At 49.7% G+C, this 8,298-nt stretch overlaps 1 pseudogene; it reads right to left on the reverse strand.

Annotated features, from left to right (window-relative positions):
• Positions 1-2,053: 2,053 nt before the first annotated feature.
• On the reverse strand, positions 2,054-5,250 carry LOC127757412 (uncharacterized; annotated as a pseudogene).
• Positions 5,251-8,298: the final 3,048 nt, after the last annotated feature.

An 8,298-nucleotide genomic window follows, 5' to 3' on the forward strand; every position in this document is an offset into this window, starting at 1 on the left:
AGGGAGGAGGAGCTCTGCCTCCATCTCTTGGAAGCATGTGGGCGGTAGTGCCTTGGCCGGGTCGTGACGACGGCGATGACGGCGGGGGTGGTTCGGAACGGAGCGGCGACACGAGCGGCAGGCGCGGGCTCAGGCGCGGCAGGTGCTGACCGCGGCGGCGATCGGCGGTCGGCCACCACGGCGCGTGCGCGCGCGGGAAGCAACGGGCGGCGCAGCGATTTGGGCGGCGTCGGTGGGAGCGGCAGCGAGAGCGGAAAGGGAGGGAGAAGAGAGAGAGAGTGAGAAAGATGGGCCGAGAGGGAAATAGGCCCACCGAACCTGAGGGAGGCAAACTAGACTTTTGCGGAGAAAATTGATTTGGGAAGTATTTGGATTTGACGATAGATCGGGGATTCGAGATCAGAGATTGGCACGGAGACTGACAACAAGCAAAGAAACAGATTTCACAATTAGGATTTTTATGAGATAGTTTTCCCACTAGGCGCCATGACGGAATGGGCGCTACAGACCAACCCCTTAACAAGAATCTCGACCCCGAGATTCAGCACCTAAGGGAGCAGCCCCGGCGCGGAGGTGATCTTCTCGTTCCCAGGTTGCCTCATCTTCAGAATGGTTGCTCCATTGGACCTTGTAGAACTTGATGGTCTTTCTTCGCATCTGACGCTCTGCCTCTTCAAGAACCTTGATCGGTCTTTCCTTGTAGGTCAGATTCTTTTCCAGCTCGATATTACACAGGGGAACTTGTTCTTTTGGAACATGGAGACACTTCTTCAACTGAGACACGTGAAACACGTTGTGCACATCTGCGAGACCTTCGGGTAACTCAAGCTAATTAGCCACTTCGCCACGTCTGGCGGTTATGAGGTAGGGGCCGATGTAGCGGGGTGCTAACTTGCCGGACATCCCAAACCTCCTTATACCACGGAGAGGTGATACCCGCAGGTACACATGATCTCCTTTTTCAAACTCAAGGTCCTTTTTCAGCGTAATTTTTCTGACGGTTTTGAGCTGTCTTTAAACGTTCTCGGATCAGCTTAACTTGTTCTTCTGCTGCCTTGAGTATGTCAGGACCGAACACCAGTGCTTCGCCAACCTCATTCCAGCACAAGGGAGTGCGGCACTTTCTTCCGAACATTGCCTCATTCGGCGACATCTGAATGCTGGCCTGATAACTGTTGTTGTATGAGAACTCAGCATACGGCAAACAACGATCCCAAGTGCCTTCGAAATCCAGGGCACACGCACGAAGCATGTCTTCTAGGATCTGATTTACTCTTTCTGTCTGACCATCGGTCTGCGGATGGTAAGCTGTACTAAAATTTAGATCGGTTCCGAGAGCTTCATGCAACTGCTTCCAGAACCTTTAGGTGAACTGAGTGCCTCGATCCGACACAATCTTCTTGGGACAACCAAATCTACATACGACATGGGTCATGTAGAGTTCTGCCAGTTTCTTTCCATCAAAGGTGGTTTTCACTGGCACGAAATGAGCCGATTTCGTGAGTCGATCCACGATTACCCAGATGGAGTCGTACCCACTAGGGGTTCTTGGCAAACCAGTGATGAAATCCATTCCGATCTCTTCCCATTTCCACTCGGGAATTGGTAGGGGTTGCAGCAGACTAGCTGGCCTCTGATGCTCTGCCTTGACTCTCTGGCAAATGTCACAAAGGGCTACGTATTCTGCGACATCTCGCTTCATTCCAGCCCACCAGAAGTATGCCTTGATATCCTGGTACATCTTCGTACTTCCTAGATGAATGGAGTAGGTGGACTCATGAGCCTCTTTTAAAATGAGATCTCTTAACTCCTTCTTGGCCGGTACACAGATGCGTGGACCACACCAGACTGTGCCTTGGTCATCTATGGTGAAACTGGTGTCTTTCTTCTCGTGTATTCTTTTTATTAACTCTTTTATACCTTCATCATCTTTCTGAGCTTCTCGGATTTGCGATTCCAGTGTAGGTTGCACTGTCAGGCTAGCAGGGACACCCGACTGTACCACTGTCAGCCTTAACTTTTTTAATTCTCTGCACAGGCGATCTTGGTCTGGTCATATTTGAGCTGCATTGCAATAGGTTTTGCGACTTAGCGCATCAGCGACCACATTAGCTTTACCGGGATGGTAATGAATTCCAAGATCGTAATCCTTGATTAGTTCCAACCATCTTCTCTGCCTCATATTTAACTCAGTCTGAGTGAAGATGTACTTAAGACTTTTGTGATCGGTGTATACTTCACATCTGTTCCCGATTAAGTAGTGCCTCCAGATCATAAGAGCATGAACCACGGCTGCCAACTCGAGATCATGGGTGGGATAGTTGACTTCGTGAGGCCTAAGCTGCCTGGATGCATAGGCCACAACCTTTCGCTCTTGCATTAGGACACATCCTAAGCCTTGTCTTGATGCATCACAGAAGATTTCGAAATCCTTTCGGATATCTGGCAGGGTGAGAACTGGGGCAGTAGTCAACCTTTTCTTCATTTCTTGAAAGCTGTCTTCACAAGCTGCTGACCATTCAAACTTCTTTTCCTTCTTTAACATCTCGGTCATAGGTCTGGCTAGCTTAGACAACCCTTCGATGAATCTTCGATAGTAACCAGCTAGGCCAAGGAAACTGCGGATCTCTGACACATTCTTGGGCGGATTCCAAGCAAGTACGGCTTCAATCTTGCTGGGGTCTACTTCGACACCGTTGGAGGAGATCACGTGTCCAAGAAATGCTACTCGGTCCAACTAGAATTCGCATTTCGAGAACTTAGCGAATAGTTGATGATCCCTGAGCTTTTCCATTATCAGCCTCAGGTGTTCAGCATGTTCTTCCTCATTCTTGGAGTATATCAGGATGTCATCGATGAATACCACAACAAACTTGTCCAAGTATTTCATGAAGATTTTGTTCATCAGGTTCGTGAAGAATGCTGGAGCATTCGTGAGTCCGAAGGACATCACTGTGAACTCATACAGACCATAGCGCGTTGAGAAAGCGGTCTTCGGGATATTTTCATATCTGATTTTCAACTGGTGGTAACCTGATCTTAGGTCAATTTTAGAGAAAAATTTTGCTCCTTTAAGTTGATCGAACAGATCGTCAATCCGTGGCAACGGGTACTTGTTCTTTATAGTTACTTCATTCAGGGCTCTATAGTCAATTACCATTCTCTCAGAGCCATCCTTTCTCTTAACCAGAAGCACTGGGGCTCCCCAAGGGATGAGCTAGGTCGCACATAACCTTTACTCTCTAGTTCTTCGATCTGCTTTTTGACTTCTGCTAACTCATTAGCTGCCATTCGGTAGGGTCTTTTTGCAATTGGTGCGGTGCCTAGTGCTAGTTCTATGGCGAACTCAATCTCTCGGTCTGGTGGCATACCTGATAACTCTTCTGGAAATACGTCGGGATATTCGCAGACTATGGGCATTGATTCCAAGGGAGTGGCTTGCAAACTGGTTAGAATTGACCGACTTGCGATAAGGGTGTTAGGGGTAAAGCGAACTTGCTTTCCTCCAGGTCCTTGCAAAGTGATGGACCTTTCGGCACAATCTATCTGTCCTTTGTGCTTAGCCAACCAATCCATCCCTGGGATGATGTCCAAACTTTGCGAGTCTAGGATTATAGGTTTGGCTAGGAAATCAATTCCCTCAATTCTAATGTTAACTTCGGGGCATATTTTAGTTGCCCCTATATCCCTTCCAGGGGAATGCACTATCATTGGAACTTGTAATTTTTGGGTTTTCCAACCATTTCTTTTTACGAAAGCTTGCGATATGAAGGTATGGGAAGCTCCTGAATCAAATAGGACGATTGCGGGTACGGAGTTGACAGAGAACATACCCATCACAACGTCTGGAGCATCCTGAGCGGTTTCAGCTTGAATGTGGTTCACCCGGCCTCGACCGAAGTTGTTGGAAACACGAGATCCCTGTCCACTAGCCTGAGAGCTAGGACGAGACGGAGCTGATGCGGGAGTAGGAGTCCTGGCGGTGCTGCCATTAGAACGTCCTGAACTGGAGTTGGCAGGATCCTGGGGGCATTGCCTGGCATAGTGTCCCATCTGGTTGCATCGGAAACACTGAACAGACGCCATTCCTGATGGTGCCTTGAAGGAGGACACACTGTTTGGCGCAGTATTACCACTAGGGGCACGCTGCTGTGGCTGAGGCGCCGGGCGGTTAGTCTGAGGACGAGGTGCATAGCTTGGCTGACGATTAGCATGAGAGACTGACTGGTGATATTGCATGGGTTGTACAAGGCGAGGGCGAGGTGCCCCTCGGGAGGAGTTCTCCTGGTGATTAGACTTGCGTTTCTTGTATTCCTCGGTAGCTTCTTTTCTGGCATCTTCAAGCAGAAGAGCCTTGTTGATCATGTGTTGGAAAGTGGGGAAGTCATGAGCAAGCAACTGAAGCCTCATCCCAACTGTACTTCCCTTTAAGAATTTCCTGATCTTCTTCTTATCGGTGTCCACTTCTTCAGGGGCATACCGAGCCAACTTGTTGAACTGGCTTAAGTACTCATTGACACTGTTGTTGCCTTGCTTAAGCCTGTTAAATTTCTCTTTCTTCATATCAATGGTGCTTTCGGGCACATGAGCTGCACGGAAAGCCGTAGCAAACTCATCCCAGGCAATGTTAGTGGGTTCGGGGTGTGCATTGCAGTAATTCTCCCACCAATCTGCAGCAGGTCCTCTTAGCTGGTGACAGGCGTAGAGCGTCTTCTCAACAGGAGTACACTGTGCTAAGTTGAGTTTTCTCTCAACATCCTTCAGCCAATCGTCAGCCTCAACGGGCTCGACAGTCTGAGAGAACTCTGGTGGACGAGACCTCAGAAAGTCTGTCAGCTTGGATCTATTGTTGCCCATGTGGGGGTGGCCATTTCCATGCGCATTATGCTGAAAGCCGGCTATGGCTGTGGCTATTCCTTGCAAGATATGTGTCTGAACTGCCATCAAGTGCTGCATGTTATTTTCAACATGGGGTGGGGAAGGAATGCGTTCTTCTCCAGAATTGTGACTGGCAGCACGGTGAGAGCAGTGAGGCTGTTCCACTTCTGCATTACGGGAAACTATGCGATGCGAGCGGTTGCTGCAGTGGGGTTGCTCAACTTCCGCATTACGGGAAGCAGTATGGTGCGAACGGTTGTTGTGGTGAGACTGCTCATTAGCTGACTCATGATTTGCTTCTGGCTCAACTCTACCTTCCTCAAAACCGAAACGGGCTGGTGCACGAGCAGCACGGCGGGGACGGTTAGCCATCTAAACTCCCAGAAAAAGGGCAGGGTGAGAATCGGATAAGCACTTAATGAAGACAAGAAGCAAAATAAATAACAACTCAGATAGCACACACTAGGCATAAAACTGGATTTCTCAAATCATAAAGACACCTGATACAACGGGTGTGGACAAGTCACAAAGCTACGCCGAGCTTGACTGTACGCACACCACCTAGGAGAACCAGACTACCAAACAACACCCACATCAAACACACGCACGCACTACCTCGCCACGACTCCAAAAGAGTTGGCGGCGGAACAAAAGGGCCTAACACACGGACGGCTGCTGAAGACAGCCTCCTCTACTCCTCGCCTGCCTGGCTGCCTCCTGTAGTCGGCTCCTCAGTCGAAGAGACGTCGATCGGCTGACGCGAAGAGACCGGCGGAACCTGTCGAGGGCCGGCAGCAGCACGGGCTGCTGGCGGTGAGGGAGCTGGGTAGTCAAAGCGGAACACAGTGGAAGAACCAACAACACGCTTCCGCGCAGTGCGGATAAAGCGTGGGCCACGGCGGGAGGAAGCAACTGGAGTGTGTCCGGGGGTGTAGGAGGGGCTAACTGGGTGTGGGTAGGGGGAGTACACTGGTGAGTATGGCGCATGCGAGCTGGGGGAGCGCGGGCCACTGGGAGTGCGGGCAGAGCCGCGAGAGTTGTGGGAAGACAGGTGGCTGGCGTGGCAGAGGCGGCCTGAGTCCCAAGAGGCAGTGTCAACTGAGGTGACACCCTCCTCGACTAGGCGGGCCTCAAGTGCGGCGTAGCGGCGTGCAAGGGAGCGGTATGCCTCAAGGAGTAGGTCGTGCTGAGTGGCCTGAGCCTCAGAAAGCTCAACCATGCGAGTCAGCACGGGCTGAGACTCGCGGTAAGGGCAAGGGTACCTGGTGTCAGTGCGGCCTGAAGGAAGGCGGGGAAGCTGCCGGAAGGCGGAGCCCCCGAGGCGGTGGCTGTAGTCGTGGGCCAAGCGACGAAGTGCAGTCCAGGAGAGGTCCTGGTACTCGATCTGGAGAGTGGGCCTGGCCACATTGAAGTGGTGTGGGCGAAGGCCAGCCCCGTGTATACCTCCACGAGGGTAAAGGTACACAGAGAGCTTACAGCGAGAGGGAACACGGTCCACGGAGTACCCCGTGTACTCGGGACACGAGAAGCAAGGAAGCGGGTGAGGTCACGAAGCTGAGCGACATGGTGACCCTCACCAAAACCGTGGGAACTGAAGCTGGCGTTCACTGCCATCTACAATTTTGAAAGAGGGAGAAAAGATCAGTAACCATTTTAGCAAAAAACTACTGAAAATAAAGAAAACAAAAAGAAGCCTTAGCTTTTCACAAGTAGTTTTGAGCTTAGTATCCTTAGGGTAGTCCTAAACATCGGGTTTCGCCCTAGGGCCAAGCCTGTGCTCTGCTACCATCTTTTGTCACGCCCTGAACTAGCCCCGAACGGAACTAGCCCGTGACGCTCAAAATTAACCTGTTAATCGATACCAGTCCTAGGAAACAGTGCTGGTATCACAGAAAGACAGAATATCACAGCAACATAGGTCTTTTTGTTATAGAGTAGGAGTACAGTCATGTTGGGCTGCGGACAGATCCCGAGCTCACAACTGCATTACAAAAGGGAAAGCGGAAGCCAAGACTTGGACCAATCATCACAGGCGCGACTTGGGAACTAGGCCGAAACCCTAAAACTCATCGTAGCCGACTTGCTCCTGGAAGAACTCCTCGTCGGCGGGATCCACATCATCTTCTTCAACAACTGGGGGGGATTATTTATATAGAGCAAGGGTGAGTACGGGAGTACTCAGCAAGCCATGGGAATTAAGTGTTTAATGCAGGCTTCAAAGGAAAGGCTATTGTTTTTTTACAATTGATTTTATTTAAACTCTTTTTTGAAACAACTAAGTGAGTGCTTCTCAAACGACACGGATGAGACAGTGTGTCTCGTCCGGTCGGAGTATGTGCAATGTATCAGTCTTTGAATTGGTCAAAGTTGGCACCCGGCCGACAGCTTTCAAACGGCCACCCGGGCCTAGCTGATCCCATCAGCTGCAGATTTTCCCAATATCGATCCGATTCCACAACAGCAATTTCATAAAGCAGTAGTCAAACAAAACTACGCTAAGGAATCACATTACATCCGCCCATGACCGTGGGCACGGCTGTTCGAACAGCTGAAGAAGATGATGTGGATCCCGCCGACGAGGAGTTCTTCCAGGAGCAAGTCGGCTACGATGAGTTTTAGGGTTTCGGCCTAGTTCCCAAGTCGCGCCTATCATGATTGGTCCAAGTCTTGGCTTCCGCTTTCCCTTTTGTAATGCGGTTGTGAGCTCGGGATCTGTCCACAGCCCAACATGACTATACTCCTACTCTATAATAAAGAGACCTCTGTTGCTGTGATATTCTATCTTCCTGTGATACCAGCACTGTTTCCTGGGACTGGTATCGATTAACAGGTTAATTTGGAGCGTCACGGGCTAGTTCCGTTTGGGGCTAGTTCGGGGTGTGACAATACTTGAGTTTTCCCTCACCCATTCCATCACCTTCTCACATATCCATGCCTTGAATGCCCTCTTCACCTTCTGATCCCTTCTAGTGCTTGCACACTCATGCTCACCTTCTAGGACATGAACCTTGTCATAGGTGAACAAACAGAGAAAATAAAAGTCAATGTTATTATATACTAGAAACTATTATACAACACATAAGAGTACCATTGTTACCTCAATTGATTTCCTATCAGCTGAGTGTGATGCATGGATTCTCCATTTACACCCTTTTTTTGGGACAATGCGCTCTGAATCAATCAGGTTCACTTTTGTCAATTGCATCCTCAAACTCATGCTTAATTGAATATTGAGCTATGTCCAACCTAAACTCCTCAATATAAGGGTAAATAGTACCCTTACAATAGGTGTTTCATCATCGGGTTTTGCATCTTCTGTAACCTAGTCCTTATCATCATCGGTGCTGTCATCACCATAGTCATCCTCATCCTCATCAACCCCAGGCACATATTCAGGATCAGGAGTGTTGTCATTATCAG

The sequence above is a fragment of the Oryza glaberrima genome, chromosome 12 (assembly GCF_000147395.1).
Source record: "Oryza glaberrima chromosome 12, OglaRS2, whole genome shotgun sequence".
Taxonomy (NCBI): Eukaryota; Viridiplantae; Streptophyta; class Magnoliopsida; order Poales; family Poaceae; genus Oryza; species Oryza glaberrima.